Source organism: Pseudopodoces humilis, chromosome 4 (assembly GCF_049639895.1).
Source record: "Pseudopodoces humilis isolate 2021_Gansu_Grassland_sample_001 chromosome 4, ASM4963989v1, whole genome shotgun sequence".
NCBI classification, from domain to species: Eukaryota; Metazoa; Chordata; class Aves; order Passeriformes; family Paridae; genus Pseudopodoces; species Pseudopodoces humilis.
Window position 1 is genome coordinate 8,567,264 of NC_142203.1, and position 19,738 is coordinate 8,587,001.

The 19,738-nt window shown below is 50.5% G+C and overlaps 1 protein-coding gene across 1 annotated transcript in view; it reads right to left on the reverse strand.

Moving 5' to 3' along the window:
• Window positions 1–19,738, reverse strand: part of LOC148184421 (serine/threonine-protein kinase PAK 3-like) — a 72,003-nt gene that overhangs the window by 19,911 nt on the left and 32,354 nt on the right. The window lies entirely within an intron of this gene.

Genomic DNA, 19,738 nt, shown 5'->3' on the forward strand with positions numbered 1-19,738 from the left:
GAGACTTGTTTAGAGAAAAGCAGGTTCTTGGTGTTTTTTTCATTACCAGGAATCGCAGGAGCCCTGGAAAATTTTGCTATCCTCATATCCTTCGCATTTTCACAGCTTTCTTACAAGTGTGTTTATGGGCTAGGAACTCATGGGGTATTATTTTATGGATGAGTTGTTTAAAGGCAAAGGTTTTTCTTCGTTGGTTTTTGCAATCATCTCTGGAAACAGAGCCTTTTTTCTTCTCTCCCTGGGCGCAAAGGATTTGCATCACTCTCCTCTCTTTCTCTCTGTAAAGTTTTGATGGGGCTACAGCTTCTTTAACATTTGCTTGGCCTTATTAATGGATATTTTGGTTCAGATTTACAGTCTCAATACTTCATCCCCCCCCTACTCTCATGAATTCAAGGAGATCTTGTAGTATATTATTGTTTATTTCTATGGTACTACCGAAAGAATATTTTAGTCCTATTTGCCATTTTCTCATCCCTCTTTGATTTCAGCTTTGACTCATTCTTTCATTGACTTCAAGGTTTTTAGGTTGCTTTTTCCCATGTTGTCACTGTCCTTTTCTCTCCCTGGAGAGAAGAACGAGGTCTGGAGGTCTCATCTGCCTATTTGAAAGGGTTCCATTTTTTATCTAGTGGCCGCAGCAGGCATGGTGCTGGATGTCAGGCCACTCTGGGCACCTCTCTGCCCTGGCAGGGGAAGTAGGCTCGGCCTGGAGCTGTCAAGCGCCACGGAGGACTCAGCGTCGGCAAGATGTCAGCAGCCGTGGCCAGGCCCAGCCTGGGGCCGGGCTCCTGCCGCCTCCATTCCTCGCCCGGGAGCCGCTGGCGTCCGGCCCGGCCTCCCCCAGGCCGCACAGGCCGTGGGCGAGCAGGGCCGGCCTCACCACAGCTCTGCTACCTCCTGGGTCCGGAAGCAAAAAGGGGGAGTTCCCAGGCTCGTGCATTTTACACTGGTGCATTCCCAGGGGCAGATTGGATTTTTCAGTGCTGTTGTCAAATGTTGTCACTTCTCACAACTAGATAACTATTGGCTTCTTTTAGGCACAGAGGAAGTGCCCAGCACCATCTCACAAAGAAATCACTTTTCCCCTGTGTTCCTTACGTCTTTCCCCAAATAACTATTAAAATCAAACTACCACAGTCATCCACAGCCTTCCCCAGTGCCCTTGTCCTTCTCTGGACACGCTCCAGCCCCTCAATGACTTTCTGATCAGAGGGGCCCAGGACTGGACACAGCACTCCAGCTGCGGCCGCGGCGCTGCCCAGCACAGGGGGACGCTCACTGCCCTGCTCCTGCCGCCCCACTATTGCTCACACATGGCCAGCACGCCCCAGGCCTTCTTGGCCACCTGGGCCCAAGCTGGCTCACGTTCAGCTGCTGTCGAGCGGCACCCCTGGCTGCTTTGGGCCCAGGCAGCCGCCCGGGCACCACCTTACACATTTGACTTCAAAGACAGCATACAGAATTTGGAGACGCCTTTCCTGTTCTTTCTTACCAACACAAGACAGCACAAAAAGACTTGCAGAGTCACCCCACAGTCGAGGCTTCAAAGCAGCTTTCAAAGCTGCAGTCATCACCACAAAATGTATCCACACAAGTTTGCCACTTCTGCTTTTAGCCTCAGAGGAAGGCTTCAGAACCACGCAGTTTGTTTCTTTGGCCACATCAAACAAGAATCGCCTCCCCCAGTTTCATGGACAAGACAATCAGTGCCCAGCAGCAGCTTAACAAAAGCCAAAAGACAGATGGGCCAACAGACTCTGTAAAAATGAAGAATTACTCCAGACAACTGCAGAACACTTCCACTGGCCGTACACAGGGCTCCAAAAAGGGAAAGCAAACAAACCAGACCCGTTGAGGCCCACAACTCCCACCTGTGCCCTTGGCCATGGCATTGCAGAAGCCAAGAGACAGAGCTGCACTGAGCCAAGCAGCCACATGCTCACCCGCAGATGAGCACCAGCGCTTTGGTGCCTCAGCACGACAGCTCAAAGCCCAATCCCCAGCTGTCTTGTGCTGGAGGGAATGGCTAGGTGCTGCCAGGACCCCAGCCCTCAGCACCCTCAGCCTCCAACAGCAAGCGCTGGCTGGCCAGAAACTTGCAGCTCTGCCCCGCCACTAAAGACAGCTCCACCCAGAACTGGCACTTACTGTCTGGGATGGCTCCGCCTCTTCGGTGAGCACAGCTGGACGTTTCAGCTCCTCTTGCTCAGTTTTCCCCCTCTTTGGCTCCTTCTCCAGGTGCAGAGGGAGCCAGGGCTGAAACTGCTCTTGGTTCTGGGCTCTGTGGAAAGAGACAAGCACAAGGGACAGGCCGTTACTTCTCACTTCCAACTTTCTTGCTTTTCACATCTCCAGCCAACCTGCTCTACTCAGGAGAAATCATCAGCTTGCACAGCAAAGGGATCCTAAGTCGCTCCCTTTAAATGAAAAAAAGGGGCTAATTCAAGCCTACTGCATATGGCTCTGAATTCCATATTCCTCCTTGGCTACTAGCAGCAAGCAACATTCCCTGGGCAAAACAAGGCTTGTAGTTCTCTAAAGCCCTGACATAGAAAAGGAGGAAATAGTGCACAATGCCTGCGCAGTTCCTACTGGAGATCTGCAAAGCTAAAAGTGTATGGGAATCTCACCCAGTGCTGGAAAAGTGCAGCAAAGCCTGTGCAGAAGTAACTTGCTTTGCTGGAGCAAGGGAATAAGGAACCGGCCTTCTCCCCCTAGCAAAACAACAAACCAACAGATGAAAGTGTCACCTGCTCCAGTGTCTAAGGTACTTGGAAGCAGGGAGGGGATCTTTGCCAGGGAAACGGCCCTTGTGGCGAGCACTGTCACGTAGGGATTGCTGGAAGTCTGCCTGATGCTCCCTCATCAGCCTGCCTGTCTGACACCAGGCCAAAGCTCCCTCCGCACCTCCTCACTGGACTTGACCTTGTAGTGGTTGACATTTGCTAATTTTACTTTTCTGGCTAATGTACTGAAGAACGACGTGGCTTTTAGCACACGCTACAATCATCAGGGAACTTACTCCTTTTTTTTTTTTCTTTCTTTTTTTTGGGGGGGGGAGAGGAGTTATGCATTAGGAGTAGGTTAAAACAGGTTGAAAACTTAGCCAGAAAAAAGAAACTTTATTATCAGGATTGCAAGTATAAGAAACCAGAATAAAACTCCTAGATACTTTTCCGCCCCCTACCCAACTTTTTCTTCTCCTAACTGGCTACGCAGACACAAAACTTGGGATGGTAAAGCAGAACTAACTATACACTAGTCTTATATGAGTTTTTGTAGGGGGAGGAGGGGGCGTTTTGGTTATGGTAGGGAGACTTGTTTAGAGAAAAGCAGGTTCTTGGTGTTTTTTTCATTACCAGGAATCGCAGGAGCCCTGGAAAATTTTGCTATCCTCATATCCTTCGCATTTTCACAGCTTTCTTACAAGTGTGTTTATGGGCTAGGAACTCATGGGGTATTATTTTATGGATGAGTTGTTTAAAGGCAAAGGTTTTTCTTCGTTGGTTTTTGCAATCATCTCTGGAAACAGAGCCTTTTTTCTTCTCTCCCTGGGCGCAAAGGATTTGCATCACTCTCCTCTCTTTCTCTCTGTAAAGTTTTGATGGGGCTACAGCTTCTTTAACATTTGCTTGGCCTTATTAATGGATATTTTGGTTCAGATTTACAGTCTCAATACTTCATCCCCCCCCTACTCTCATGAATTCAAGGAGATCTTGTAGTATATTATTGTTTATTTCTATGGTACTACCGAAAGAATATTTTAGTCCTATTTGCCATTTTCTCATCCCTCTTTGATTTCAGCTTTGACTCATTCTTTCATTGACTTCAAGGTTTTTAGGTTGCTTTTTCCCATGTTGTCACTGTCCTTTTCTCTCCCTGGAGAGAAGAACGAGGTCTGGAGGTCTCATCTGCCTATTTGAAAGGGTTCCATTTTTTATCTAGTGGCCGCAGCAGGCATGGTGCTGGATGTCAGGCCACTCTGGGCACCTCTCTGCCCTGGCAGGGGAAGTAGGCTCGGCCTGGAGCTGTCAAGCGCCACGGAGGACTCAGCGTCGGCAAGATGTCAGCAGCCGTGGCCAGGCCCAGCCTGGGGCCGGGCTCCTGCCGCCTCCATTCCTCGCCCGGGAGCCGCTGGCGTCCGGCCCGGCCTCCCCCAGGCCGCACAGGCCGTGGGCGAGCAGGGCCGGCCTCACCACAGCTCTGCTACCTCCTGGGTCCGGAAGCAAAAAGGGGGAGTTCCCAGGCTCGTGCATTTTACACTGGTGCATTCCCAGGGGCAGATTGGATTTTTCAGTGCTGTTGTCAAATGTTGTCACTTCTCACAACTAGATAACTATTGGCTTCTTTTAGGCACAGAGGAAGTGCCCAGCACCATCTCACAAAGAAATCACTTTTCCCCTGTGTTCCTTACGTCTTTCCCCAAATAACTATTAAAATCAAACTACCACAGTCATCCACAGCCTTCCCCAGTGCCCTTGTCCTTCTCTGGACACGCTCCAGCCCCTCAATGACTTTCTGATCAGAGGGGCCCAGGACTGGACACAGCACTCCAGCTGCGGCCGCGGCGCTGCCCAGCACAGGGGGACGCTCACTGCCCTGCTCCTGCCGCCCCACTATTGCTCACACATGGCCAGCACGCCCCAGGCCTTCTTGGCCACCTGGGCCCAAGCTGGCTCACGTTCAGCTGCTGTCGAGCGGCACCCCTGGCTGCTTTGGGCCCAGGCAGCCGCCCGGGCACCACCTTACACATTTGACTTCAAAGACAGCATGCAGAATTTGGAGACGCCTTTCCTGTTCTTTCTTACCAACACAAGACAGCACAAAAAGACTTGCAGAGTCACCCCACAGTCGAGGCTTCAAAGCAGCTTTCAAAGCTGCAGTCATCACCACAAAATGTATCCACACAAGTTTGCCACTTCTGCTTTTAGCCTCAGAGGAAGGCTTCAGAACCACGCAGTTTGTTTCTTTGGCCACATCAAACAAGAATCGCCTCCCCCAGTTTCATGGACAAGACAATCAGTGCCCAGCAGCAGCTTAACAAAAGCCAAAAGACAGATGGGCCAACAGACTCTGTAAAAATGAAGAATTACTCCAGACAACTGCAGAACACTTCCACTGGCCGTACACAGGGCTCCAAAAAGGGAAAGCAAACAAACCAGACCCGTTGAGGCCCACAACTCCCACCTGTGCCCTTGGCCATGGCATTGCAGAAGCCAAGAGACAGAGCTGCACTGAGCCAAGCAGCCACATGCTCACCCGCAGATGAGCACCAGCGCTTTGGTGCCTCAGCACGACAGCTCAAAGCCCAATCCCCAGCTGTCTTGTGCTGGAGGGAATGGCTAGGTGCTGCCAGGACCCCAGCCCTCAGCACCCTCAGCCTCCAACAGCAAGCGCTGGCTGGCCAGAAACTTGCAGCTCTGCCCCGCCACTAAAGACAGCTCCACCCAGAACTGGCACTTACTGTCTGGGATGGCTCCGCCTCTTCGGTGAGCACAGCTGGACGTTTCAGCTCCTCTTGCTCAGTTTCCCCCTCTTTGGCTCCTTCTCCAGGTGCAGAGGGAGCCAGGGCTGAAACTGCTCTTGGTTCTGGGCTCTGTGGAAAGAGACAAGCACAAGGGACAGGCCGTTACTTCTCACTTCCAACTTTCTTGCTTTTCACATCTCCAGCCAACCTGCTCTACTCAGGAGAAATCATCAGCTTGCACAGCAAAGGGATCCTAAGTCGCTCCCTTTAAATGAAAAAAAGGGCTAATTCAAGCCTACTGCATATGGCTCTGAATTCCATATTCCTCCTTGGCTACTAGCAGCAAGCAACATTCCCTGGGCAAAACAAGGCTTGTAGTTCTCTAAAGCCCTGACATAGAAAAGGAGGAAATAGTGCACAATGCCTGCGCAGTTCCTACTGGAGATCTGCAAAGCTAAAAGTGTATGGGAATCTCACCCAGTGCTGGAAAAGTGCAGCAAAGCCTGTGCAGAAGTAACTTGCTTTGCTGGAGCAAGGGAATAAGGAACCGGCCTTCTCCCCCTAGCAAAACAACAAACCAACAGATGAAAGTGTCACCTGCTCCAGTGTCTAAGGTACTTGGAAGCAGGGAGGGGATCTTTGCCAGGGAAACGGCCCTTGTGGCGAGCACTGTCACGTAGGGATTGCTGGAAGTCTGCCTGATGCTCCCTCATCAGCCTGCCTGTCTGACACCAGGCCAAAGCTCCCTCCGCACCTCCTCACTGGACTTGACCTTGTAGTGGTTGACATTTGCTAATTTTACTTTTCTGGCTAATGTACTGAAGAACGACGTGGCTTTTAGCACACGCTACAATCATCAGGGAACTTACTCCTTTTTTTTTTTTTCTTTCTTTTTTTTGGGGGGGGAGAGGAGTTATGCATTAGGAGTAGGTTAAAACAGGTTGAAAACTTAGCCAGAAAAAAGAAACTTTATTATCAGGATTGCAAGTATAAGAAACCAGAATAAAACTCCTAGATACTTTTCCGCCCCCTACCCAACTTTTTCTTCTCCTAACTGGCTACGCAGACACAAAACTTGGGATGGTAAAGCAGAACTAACTATACACTAGTCTTATATGAGTTTTTGTAGGGGGAGGAGGGGGCGTTTTGGTTATGGTAGGGAGACTTGTTTAGAGAAAAGCAGGTTCTTGGTGTTTTTTCATTACCAGGAATCGCAGGAGCCCTGGAAAATTTTGCTATCCTCATATCCTTCGCATTTTCACAGCTTTCTTACAAGTGTGTTTATGGGCTAGGAACTCATGGGGTATTATTTTATGGATGAGTTGTTTAAAGGCAAAGGTTTTTCTTCGTTGGTTTTTGCAATCATCTCTGGAAACAGAGCCTTTTTTCTTCTCTCCCTGGGCGCAAAGGATTTGCATCACTCTCCTCTCTTTCTCTCTGTAAAGTTTTGATGGGGCTACAGCTTCTTTAACATTTGCTTGGCCTTATTAATGGATATTTTGGTTCAGATTTACAGTCTCAATACTTCATCCCCCCCCTACTCTCATGAATTCAAGGAGATCTTGTAGTATATTATTGTTTATTTCTATGGTACTACCGAAAGAATATTTTAGTCCTATTTGCCATTTTCTCATCCCTCTTTGATTTCAGCTTTGACTCATTCTTTCATTGACTTCAAGGTTTTTAGGTTGCTTTTTCCCATGTTGTCACTGTCCTTTTCTCTCCCTGGAGAGAAGAACGAGGTCTGGAGGTCTCATCTGCCTATTTGAAAGGGTTCCATTTTTTATCTAGTGGCCGCAGCAGGCATGGTGCTGGATGTCAGGCCACTCTGGGCACCTCTCTGCCCTGGCAGGGGAAGTAGGCTCGGCCTGGAGCTGTCAAGCGCCACGGAGGACTCAGCGTCGGCAAGATGTCAGCAGCCGTGGCCAGGCCCAGCCTGGGGCCGGGCTCCTGCCGCCTCCATTCCTCGCCCGGGAGCCGCTGGCGTCCGGCCCGGCCTCCCCCAGGCCGCACAGGCCGTGGGCGAGCAGGGCCGGCCTCACCACAGCTCTGCTACCTCCTGGGTCCGGAAGCAAAAAGGGGGAGTTCCCAGGCTCGTGCATTTTACACTGGTGCATTCCCAGGGGCAGATTGGATTTTTCAGTGCTGTTGTCAAATGTTTGTCACTTCTCACAACTAGATAACTATTGGCTTCTTTTAGGCACAGAGGAAGTGCCCAGCACCATCTCACAAAGAAATCACTTTTCCCCTGTGTTCCTTACGTCTTTCCCCAAATAACTATTAAAATCAAACTACCACAGTCATCCACAGCCTTCCCCAGTGCCCTTGTCCTTCTCTGGACACGCTCCAGCCCCTCAATGACTTTCTGATCAGAGGGGCCCAGGACTGGACACAGCACTCCAGCTGCGGCCGCGGCGCTGCCCAGCACAGGGGGACGCTCACTGCCCTGCTCCTGCCGCCCCACTATTGCTCACACATGGCCAGCACGCCCCAGGCCTTCTTGGCCACCTGGGCCCAAGCTGGCTCACGTTCAGCTGCTGTCGAGCGGCACCCCTGGCTGCTTTGGGCCCAGGCAGCCGCCCGGGCACCACCTTACACATTTGACTTCAAAGACAGCATGCAGAATTTGGAGACGCCTTTCCTGTTCTTTCTTACCAACACAAGACAGCACAAAAAGACTTGCAGAGTCACCCCACAGTCGAGGCTTCAAAGCAGCTTTCAAAGCTGCAGTCATCACCACAAAATGTATCCACACAAGTTTGCCACTTCTGCTTTTAGCCTCAGAGGAAGGCTTCAGAACCACGCAGTTTGTTTCTTTGGCCACATCAAACAAGAATCGCCTCCCCCAGTTTCATGGACAAGACAATCAGTGCCCAGCAGCAGCTTAACAAAAGCCAAAAGACAGATGGGCCAACAGACTCTGTAAAAATGAAGAATTACTCCAGACAACTGCAGAACACTTCCACTGGCCGTACACAGGGCTCCAAAAAGGGAAAGCAAACAAACCAGACCCGTTGAGGCCCACAACTCCCACCTGTGCCCTTGGCCATGGCATTGCAGAAGCCAAGAGACAGAGCTGCACTGAGCCAAGCAGCCACATGCTCACCCGCAGATGAGCACCAGCGCTTTGGTGCCTCAGCACGACAGCTCAAAGCCCAATCCCCAGCTGTCTTGTGCTGGAGGGAATGGCTAGGTGCTGCCAGGACCCCAGCCCTCAGCACCCTCAGCCTCCAACAGCAAGCGCTGGCTGGCCAGAAACTTGCAGCTCTGCCCCGCCACTAAAGACAGCTCCACCCAGAACTGGCACTTACTGTCTGGGATGGCTCCGCCTCTTCGGTGAGCACAGCTGGACGTTTCAGCTCCTCTTGCTCAGTTTCCCCCTCTTTGGCTCCTTCTCCAGGTGCAGAGGGAGCCAGGGCTGAAACTGCTCTTGGTTCTGGGCTCTGTGGAAAGAGACAAGCACAAGGGACAGGCCGTTACTTCTCACTTCCAACTTTCTTGCTTTTCACATCTCCAGCCAACCTGCTCTACTCAGGAGAAATCATCAGCTTGCACAGCAAAGGGATCCTAAGTCGCTCCCTTTAAATGAAAAAAAGGGCTAATTCAAGCCTACTGCATATGGCTCTGAATTCCATATTCCTCCTTGGCTACTAGCAGCAAGCAACATTCCCTGGGCAAAACAAGGCTTGTAGTTCTCTAAAGCCCTGACATAGAAAAGGAGGAAATAGTGCACAATGCCTGCGCAGTTCCTACTGGAGATCTGCAAAGCTAAAAGTGTATGGGAATCTCACCCAGTGCTGGAAAAGTGCAGCAAAGCCTGTGCAGAAGTAACTTGCTTTGCTGGAGCAAGGGAATAAGGAACCGGCCTTCTCCCCCTAGCAAAACAACAAACCAACAGATGAAAGTGTCACCTGCTCCAGTGTCTAAGGTACTTGGAAGCAGGGAGGGGATCTTTGCCAGGGAAACGGCCCTTGTGGCGAGCACTGTCACGTAGGGATTGCTGGAAGTCTGCCTGATGCTCCCTCATCAGCCTGCCTGTCTGACACCAGGCCAAAGCTCCCTCCGCACCTCCTCACTGGACTTGACCTTGTAGTGGTTGACATTTGCTAATTTTACTTTTCTGGCTAATGTACTGAAGAACGACGTGGCTTTTAGCACACGCTACAATCATCAGGGAACTTACTCCTTTTTTTTTTTTCTTTCTTTTTTTTGGGGGGGGGAGAGGAGTTATGCATTAGGAGTAGGTTAAAACAGGTTGAAAACTTAGCCAGAAAAAAGAAACTTTATTATCAGGATTGCAAGTATAAGAAACCAGAATAAAACTCCTAGATACTTTTCCGCCCCCTACCCAACTTTTTCTTCTCCTAACTGGCTACGCAGACACAAAACTTGGGATGGTAAAGCAGAAACTAACTATACACTAGTCTTATATGAGTTTTTGTAGGGGGAGGAGGGGGCGTTTTGGTTATGGTAGGGAGACTTGTTTAGAGAAAAGCAGGTTCTTGGTGTTTTTTCATTACCAGGAATCGCAGGAGCCCTGGAAAATTTTGCTATCCTCATATCCTTCGCATTTTCACAGCTTTCTTACAAGTGTGTTTATGGGCTAGGAACTCATGGGGTATTATTTTATGGATGAGTTGTTTAAAGGCAAAGGTTTTTCTTCGTTGGTTTTTTGCAATCATCTCTGGAAACAGAGCCTTTTTTCTTCTCTCCCTGGGCGCAAAGGATTTGCATCACTCTCCTCTCTTTCTCTCTGTAAAGTTTTGATGGGGCTACAGCTTCTTTAACATTTGCTTGGCCTTATTAATGGATATTTTGGTTCAGATTTACAGTCTCAATACTTCATCCCCCCCCTACTCTCATGAATTCAAGGAGATCTTGTAGTATATTATTGTTTATTTCTATGGTACTACCGAAAGAATATTTTAGTCCTATTTGCCATTTTCTCATCCCTCTTTGATTTCAGCTTTGACTCATTCTTTCATTGACTTCAAGGGTTTTAGGGTGCTTTTTTCCCATGTTGTCACTGTCCTTTTCTCTCCCTGGAGAGAAGAACGAGGTCTGGAGGTCTCATCTGCCTATTTGAAAGGGTTCCATTTTTTATCTAGTGGCCGCAGCAGGCATGGTGCTGGATGTCAGGCCACTCTGGGCACCTCTCTGCCCTGGCAGGGGAAGTAGGCTCGGCCTGGAGCTGTCAAGCGCCACGGAGGACTCAGCGTCGGCAAGATGTCAGCAGCCGTGGCCAGGCCCAGCCTGGGGCCGGGCTCCTGCCGCCTCCATTCCTCGCCCGGGAGCCGCTGGCGTCCGGCCCGGCCTCCCCCAGGCCGCACAGGCCGTGGGCGAGCAGGGCCGGCCTCACCACAGCTCTGCTACCTCCTGGGTCCGGAAGCAAAAAGGGGGAGTTCCCAGGCTCGTGCATTTTACACTGGTGCATTCCCAGGGGCAGATTGGATTTTTCAGTGCTGTTGTCAAATGTTGTCACTTCTCACAACTAGATAACTATTGGCTTCTTTTAGGCACAGAGGAAGTGCCCAGCACCATCTCACAAAGAAATCACTTTTCCCCTGTGTTCCTTACGTCTTTCCCCAAATAACTATTAAAATCAAACTACCACAGTCATCCACAGCCTTCCCCAGTGCCCTTGTCCTTCTCTGGACACGCTCCAGCCCCTCAATGACTTTCTGATCAGAGGGGCCCAGGACTGGACACAGCACTCCAGCTGCGGCCGCGGCGCTGCCCAGCACAGGGGGACGCTCACTGCCCTGCTCCTGCCGCCCCACTATTGCTCACACATGGCCAGCACGCCCCAGGCCTTCTTGGCCACCTGGGCCCAAGCTGGCTCACGTTCAGCTGCTGTCGAGCGGCACCCCTGGCTGCTTTGGGCCCAGGCAGCCGCCCGGGCACCACCTTACACATTTGACTTCAAAGACAGCATGCAGAATTTGGAGACGCCTTTCCTGTTCTTTCTTACCAACACAAGACAGCACAAAAAGACTTGCAGAGTCACCCCACAGTCGAGGCTTCAAAGCAGCTTTCAAAGCTGCAGTCATCACCACAAAATGTATCCACACAAGTTTGCCACTTCTGCTTTTAGCCTCAGAGGAAGGCTTCAGAACCACGCAGTTTGTTTCTTTGGCCACATCAAACAAGAATCGCCTCCCCCAGTTTCATGGACAAGACAATCAGTGCCCAGCAGCAGCTTAACAAAAGCCAAAAGACAGATGGGCCAACAGACTCTGTAAAAATGAAGAATTACTCCAGACAACTGCAGAACACTTCCACTGGCCGTACACAGGGCTCCAAAAAGGGAAAGCAAACAAACCAGACCCGTTGAGGCCCACAACTCCCACCTGTGCCCTTGGCCATGGCATTGCAGAAGCCAAGAGACAGAGCTGCACTGAGCCAAGCAGCCACATGCTCACCCGCAGATGAGCACCAGCGCTTTGGTGCCTCAGCACGACAGCTCAAAGCCCAATCCCCAGCTGTCTTGTGCTGGAGGGAATGGCTAGGTGCTGCCAGGACCCCAGCCCTCAGCACCCTCAGCCTCCAACAGCAAGCGCTGGCTGGCCAGAAACTTGCAGCTCTGCCCCGCCACTAAAGACAGCTCCACCCAGAACTGGCACTTACTGTCTGGGATGGCTCCGCCTCTTCGGTGAGCACAGCTGGACGTTTCAGCTCCTCTTGCTCAGTTTCCCCCTCTTTGGCTCCTTCTCCAGGTGCAGAGGGAGCCAGGGCTGAAACTGCTCTTGGTTCTGGGCTCTGTGGAAAGAGACAAGCACAAGGGACAGGCCGTTACTTCTCACTTCCAACTTTCTTGCTTTTCACATCTCCAGCCAACCTGCTCTACTCAGGAGAAATCATCAGCTTGCACAGCAAAGGGATCCTAAGTCGCTCCCTTTAAATGAAAAAAAGGGCTAATTCAAGCCTACTGCATATGGCTCTGAATTCCATATTCCTCCTTGGCTACTAGCAGCAAGCAACATTCCCTGGGCAAAACAAGGCTTGTAGTTCTCTAAAGCCCTGACATAGAAAAGGAGGAAATAGTGCACAATGCCTGCGCAGTTCCTACTGGAGATCTGCAAAGCTAAAAGTGTATGGGAATCTCACCCAGTGCTGGAAAAGTGCAGCAAAGCCTGTGCAGAAGTAACTTGCTTTGCTGGAGCAAGGGAATAAGGAACCGGCCTTCTCCCCCTAGCAAAACAACAAACCAACAGATGAAAGTGTCACCTGCTCCAGTGTCTAAGGTACTTGGAAGCAGGGAGGGGATCTTTGCCAGGGAAACGGGCCTTGTGGCGAGCACTGTCACGTAGGGATTGCTGGAAGTCTGCCTGATGCTCCCTCATCAGCCTGCCTGTCTGACACCAGGCCAAAGCTCCCTCCGCACCTCCTCACTGGACTTGACCTTGTAGTGGTTGACATTTGCTAATTTTACTTTTCTGGCTAATGTACTGAAGAACGACGTGGCTTTTAGCACACGCTACAATCATCAGGGAACTTACTCCTTTTTTTTTTTTCTTTCTTTTTTTTGGGGGGGGGAGAGGAGTTATGCATTAGGAGTAGGTTAAAACAGGTTGAAAACTTAGCCAGAAAAAAGAAACTTTATTATCAGGATTGCAAGTATAAGAAACCAGAATAAAACTCCTAGATACTTTTCCGCCCCCTACCCAACTTTTTCTTCTCCTAACTGGCTACGCAGACACAAAACTTGGGATGGTAAAGCAGAACTAACTATACACTAGTCTTATATGAGTTTTTGTAGGGGGAGGAGGGGGCGTTTTGGTTATGGTAGGGAGACTTGTTTAGAGAAAAGCAGGTTCTTGGTGTTTTTTCATTACCAGGAATCGCAGGAGCCCTGGAAAATTTTGCTATCCTCATATCCTTCGCATTTTCACAGCTTTCTTACAAGTGTGTTTATGGGCTAGGAACTCATGGGGTATTATTTTATGGATGAGTTGTTTAAAGGCAAAGGTTTTTCTTCGTTGGTTTTTGCAATCATCTCTGGAAACAGAGCCTTTTTTCTTCTCTCCCTGGGCGCAAAGGATTTGCATCACTCTCCTCTCTTTCTCTCTGTAAAGTTTTGATGGGGCTACAGCTTCTTTAACATTTGCTTGGCCTTATTAATGGATATTTTGGTTCAGATTTACAGTCTCAATACTTCATCCCCCCCCTACTCTCATGAATTCAAGGAGATCTTGTAGTATATTATTGTTTATTTCTATGGTACTACCGAAAGAATATTTTAGTCCTATTTGCCATTTTCTCATCCCTCTTTGATTTCAGCTTTGACTCATTCTTTCATTGACTTCAAGGTTTTTAGGTTGCTTTTTCCCATGTTGTCACTGTCCTTTTCTCTCCCTGGAGAGAAGAACGAGGTCTGGAGGTCTCATCTGCCTATTTGAAAGGGTTCCATTTTTTATCTAGTGGCCGCAGCAGGCATGGTGCTGGATGTCAGGCCACTCTGGGCACCTCTCTGCCCTGGCAGGGGAAGTAGGCTCGGCCTGGAGCTGTCAAGCGCCACGGAGGACTCAGCGTCGGCAAGATGTCAGCAGCCGTGGCCAGGCCCAGCCTGGGGCCGGGCTCCTGCCGCCTCCATTCCTCGCCCGGGAGCCGCTGGCGTCCGGCCCGGCCTCCCCCAGGCCGCACAGGCCGTGGGCGAGCAGGGCCGGCCTCACCACAGCTCTGCTACCTCCTGGGTCCGGAAGCAAAAAGGGGGAGTTCCCAGGCTCGTGCATTTTACACTGGTGCATTCCCAGGGGCAGATTGGATTTTTCAGTGCTGTTGTCAAATGTTGTCACTTCTCACAACTAGATAACTATTGGCTTCTTTTAGGCACAGAGGAAGTGCCCAGCACCATCTCACAAAGAAATCACTTTTCCCCTGTGTTCCTTACGTCTTTCCCCAAATAACTATTAAAATCAAACTACCACAGTCATCCACAGCCTTCCCCAGTGCCCTTGTCCTTCTCTGGACACGCTCCAGCCCCTCAATGACTTTCTGATCAGAGGGGCCCAGGACTGGACACAGCACTCCAGCTGCGGCCGCGGCGCTGCCCAGCACAGGGGGACGCTCACTGCCCTGCTCCTGCCGCCCCACTATTGCTCACACATGGCCAGCACGCCCCAGGCCTTCTTGGCCACCTGGGCCCAAGCTGGCTCACGTTCAGCTGCTGTCGAGCGGCACCCCTGGCTGCTTTGGGCCCAGGCAGCCGCCCGGGCACCACCTTACACATTTGACTTCAAAGACAGCATGCAGAATTTGGAGACGCCTTTCCTGTTCTTTCTTACCAACACAAGACAGCACAAAAAGACTTGCAGAGTCACCCCACAGTCGAGGCTTCAAAGCAGCTTTCAAAGCTGCAGTCATCACCACAAAATGTATCCACACAAGTTTGCCACTTCTGCTTTTAGCCTCAGAGGAAGGCTTCAGAACCACGCAGTTTGTTTCTTTGGCCACATCAAACAAGAATCGCCTCCCCCAGTTTCATGGACAAGACAATCAGTGCCCAGCAGCAGCTTAACAAAAGCCAAAAGACAGATGGGCCAACAGACTCTGTAAAAATGAAGAATTACTCCAGACAACTGCAGAACACTTCCACTGGCCGTACACAGGGCTCCAAAAAGGGAAAGCAAACAAACCAGACCCGTTGAGGCCCACAACTCCCACCTGTGCCCTTGGCCATGGCATTGCAGAAGCCAAGAGACAGAGCTGCACTGAGCCAAGCAGCCACATGCTCACCCGCAGATGAGCACCAGCGCTTTGGTGCCTCAGCACGACAGCTCAAAGCCCAATCCCCAGCTGTCTTGTGCTGGAGGGAATGGCTAGGTGCTGCCAGGACCCCAGCCCTCAGCACCCTCAGCCTCCAACAGCAAGCGCTGGCTGGCCAGAAACTTGCAGCTCTGCCCCGCCACTAAAGACAGCTCCACCCAGAACTGGCACTTACTGTCTGGGATGGCTCCGCCTCTTCGGTGAGCACAGCTGGACGTTTCAGCTCCTCTTGCTCAGTTTCCCCCTCTTTGGCTCCTTCTCCAGGTGCAGAGGGAGCCAGGGCTGAAACTGCTCTTGGTTCTGGGCTCTGTGGAAAGAGACAAGCACAAGGGACAGGCCGTTACTTCTCACTTCCAACTTTCTTGCTTTTCACATCTCCAGCCAACCTGCTCTACTCAGGAGAAATCATCAGCTTGCACAGCAAAGGGATCCTAAGTCGCTCCCTTTAAATGAAAAAAAGGGCTAATTCAAGCCTACTGCATATGGCTCTGAATTCCATATTCCTCCTTGGCTACTAGCAGCAAGCAACATTCCCTGGGCAAAACAAGGCTTGTAGTTCTCTAAAGCCCTGACATAGAAAAGGAGGAAATAGTGCACAATGCCTGCGCAGTTCCTACTGGAGATCTGCAAAGCTAAAAGTGTATGGGAATCTCACCCAGTGCTGGAAAAGTGCAGCAAAGCCTGTGCAGAAGTAACTTGCTTTGCTGGAGCAAGGGAATAAGGAACCGGCCTTCTCCCCCTAGCAAAACAACAAACCAACAGATGAAAGTGTCACCTGCTCCAGTGTCTAAGGTACTTGGAAGCAGGGAGGGGATCTTTGCCAGGGAAACGGCCCTTGTGGCGAGCACTGTCACGTAGGGATTGCTGGAAGTCTGCCTGATGCTCCCTCATCAGCCTGCCTGTCTGACACCAGGCCAAAGCTCCCTCCGCACCTCCTCACTGGACTTGACCTTGTAGTGGTTGACATTTGCTAATTTTACTTTTCTGGCTAATGTACTGAAGAACGACGTGGCTTTTAGCACACGCTACAATCATCAGGGAACTTACTCCTTTTTTTTTTTTCTTTCTTTTTTTTGGGGGGGGGGAGAGGAGTTATGCATTAGGAGTAGGTTAAAACAGGTTGAAAACTTAGCCAGAAAAAAGAAACTTTATTATCAGGATTGCAAGTATAAGAAACCAGAATAAAACTCCTAGATACTTTTCCGCCCCCTACCCAACTTTTTCTTCTCCTAACTGGCTACGCAGACACAAAACTTGGGATGGTAAAGCAGAACTAACTATACACTAGTCTTATATGAGTTTTTGTAGGGGGAGGAGGGGGCGTTTTGGTTATGGTAGGGAGACTTGTTTAGAGAAAAGCAGGTTCTTGGTGTTTTTTCATTACCAGGAATCGCAGGAGCCCTGGAAAATTTTGCTATCCTCATATCCTTCGCATTTTCACAGCTTTCTTACAAGTGTGTTTATGGGCTAGGAACTCATGGGGTATTATTTTATGGATGAGTTGTTTAAAGGCAAAGGTTTTTCTTCGTTGGTTTTTGCAATCAATCTCTGGAAACAGAGCCTTTTTTCTTCTCTCCCTGGGCGCAAAGGATTTGCATCACTCTCCTCTCTTTCTCTCTGTAAAGTTTTGATGGGGCTACAGCTTCTTTAACATTTGCTTGGCCTTATTAATGGATATTTTGGTTCAGATTTACAGTCTCAATACTTCATCCCCCCCCTACTCTCATGAATTCAAGGAGATCTTGTAGTATATTATTGTTTATTTCTATGGTACTACCGAAAGAATATTTTAGTCCTATTTGCCATTTTCTCATCCCTCTTTGATTTCAGCTTTGACTCATTCTTTCATTGACTTCAAGGTTTTTAGGTTGCTTTTTCCCATGTTGTCACTGTCCTTTTCTCTCCCTGGAGAGAAGAACGAGGTCTGGAGGTCTCATCTGCCTATTTGAAAGGGTTCCATTTTTTATCTAGTGGCCGCAGCAGGCATGGTGCTGGATGTCAGGCCACTCTGGGCACCTCTCTGCCCTGGCAGGGGAAGTAGGCTCGGCCTGGAGCTGTCAAGCGCCACGGAGGACTCAGCGTCGGCAAGATGTCAGCAGCCGTGGCCAGGCCCAGCCTGGGGCCGGGCTCCTGCCGCCTCCATTCCTCGCCCGGGAGCCGCTGGCGTCCGGCCCGGCCTCCCCCAGGCCGCACAGGCCGTGGGCGAGCAGGGCCGGCCTCACCACAGCTCTGCTACCTCCTGGGTCCGGAAGCAAAAAGGGGGAGTTCCCAGGCTCGTGCATTTTACACTGGTGCATTCCCAGGGGCAGATTGGATTTTTCAGTGCTGTTGTCAAATGTTGTCACTTCTCACAACTAGATAACTATTGGCTTCTTTTAGGCACAGAGGAAGTGCCCAGCACCATCTCACAAAGAAATCACTTTTCCCCTGTGTTCCTTACGTCTTTCCCCAAATAACTATTAAAATCAAACTACCACAGTCATCCACAGCCTTCCCCAGTGCCCTTGTCCTTCTCTGGACACGCTCCAGCCCCTCAATGACTTTCTGATCAGAGGGGCCCAGGACTGGACACAGCACTCCAGCTGCGGCCGCGGCGCTGCCCAGCACAGGGGGACGCTCACTGCCCTGCTCCTGCCGCCCCACTATTGCTCACACATGGCCAGCACGCCCCAGGCCTTCTTGGCCACCTGGGCCCAAGCTGGCTCACGTTCAGCTGCTGTCGAGCGGCACCCCTGGCTGCTTTGGGCCCAGGCAGCCGCCCGGGCACCACCTTACACATTTGACTTCAAAGACAGCATGCAGAATTTGGAGACGCCTTTCCTGTTCTTTCTTACCAACACAAGACAGCACAAAAAGACTTGCAGAGTCACCCCACAGTCGAGGCTTCAAAGCAGCTTTCAAAGCTGCAGTCATCACCACAAAATGTATCCACACAAGTTTGCCACTTCTGCTTTTAGCCTCAGAGGAAGGCTTCAGAACCACGCAGTTTGTTTCTTTGGCCACATCAAACAAGAATCGCCTCCCCCAGTTTCATGGACAAGACAATCAGTGCCCAGCAGCAGCTTAACAAAAGCCAAAAGACAGATGGGCCAACAGACTCTGTAAAAATGAAGAATTACTCCAGACAACTGCAGAACACTTCCACTGGCCGTACACAGGGCTCCAAAAAGGGAAAGCAAACAAACCAGACCCGTTGAGGCCCACAACTCCCACCTGTGCCCTTGGCCATGGCATTGCAGAAGCCAAGAGACAGAGCTGCACTGAGCCAAGCAGCCACATGCTCACCCGCAGATGAGCACCAGCGCTTTGGTGCCTCAGCACGACAGCTCAAAGCCCAATCCCCAGCTGTCTTGTGCTGGAGGGAATGGCTAGGTGCTGCCAGGACCCCAGCCCTCAGCACCCTCAGCCTCCAACAGCAAGCGCTGGCTGGCCAGAAACTTGCAGCTCTGCCCCGCCACTAAAGACAGCTCCACCCAGAACTGGCACTTACTGTCTGGGATGGCTCCGCCTCTTCGGTGAGCACAGCTGGACGTTTCAGCTCCTCTTGCTCAGTTTTCCCCCTCTTTGGCTCCTTCTCCAGGTGCAGAGGGAGCCAGGGCTGAAACTGCTCTTGGTTCTGGGCTCTGTGGAAAGAGACAAGCACAAGGGACAGGCCGTTACTTCTCACTTCCAACTTTCTTGCTTTTCACATCTCCAGCCAACCTGCTCTACTCAGGAGAAATCATCAGCTTGCACAGCAAAGGGATCCTAAGTCGCTCCCTTTAAATGAAAAAAAGGGCTAATTCAAGCCTACTGCATATGGCTCTGAATTCCATATTCCTCCTTGGCTACTAGCAGCAAGCAACATTCCCTGGGCAAAACAAGGCTTGTAGTTCTCTAAAGCCCTGACATAGAAAAGGAGGAAATAGTGCACAATGCCTGCGCAGTTCCTACTGGAGATCTGCAAAGCTAAAAGTGTATGGGAATCTCACCCAGTGCTGGAAAAGTGCAGCAAAGCCTGTGCAGAAGTAACTTGCTTTGCTGGAGCAAGGGAATAAGGAACCGGCCTTCTCCCCCTAGCAAAACAACAAACCAACAGATGAAAGTGTCACCTGCTCCAGTGTCTAAGGTACTTGGAAGCAGGGAGGGGATCTTTGCCAGGGAAACGGCCCTTGTGGCGAGCACTGTCACGTAGGGATTGCTGGAAGTCTGCCTGATGCTTGATGCTCCCTCATCAGCCTGCCTGTCTGACACCAGGCCAAAGCTCCCTCCGCACCTCCTCACTGGACTTGACCTTGTAGTGGTTGACATTTGCTAATTTTACTTTTCTGGCTAATGTACTGAAGAACGACGTGGCTTTTAGCACACGCTACAATCATCAGGGAACTTACTCCTTTTTTTTTTTTTCTTTCTTTTTTTTGGGGGGGGGAGAGGAGTTATGCATTAGGAGTAGGTTAAAACAGGTTGAAAACTTAGCCAGAAAAAAGAAACTTTATTATCAGGATTGCAAGTATAAGAAACCAG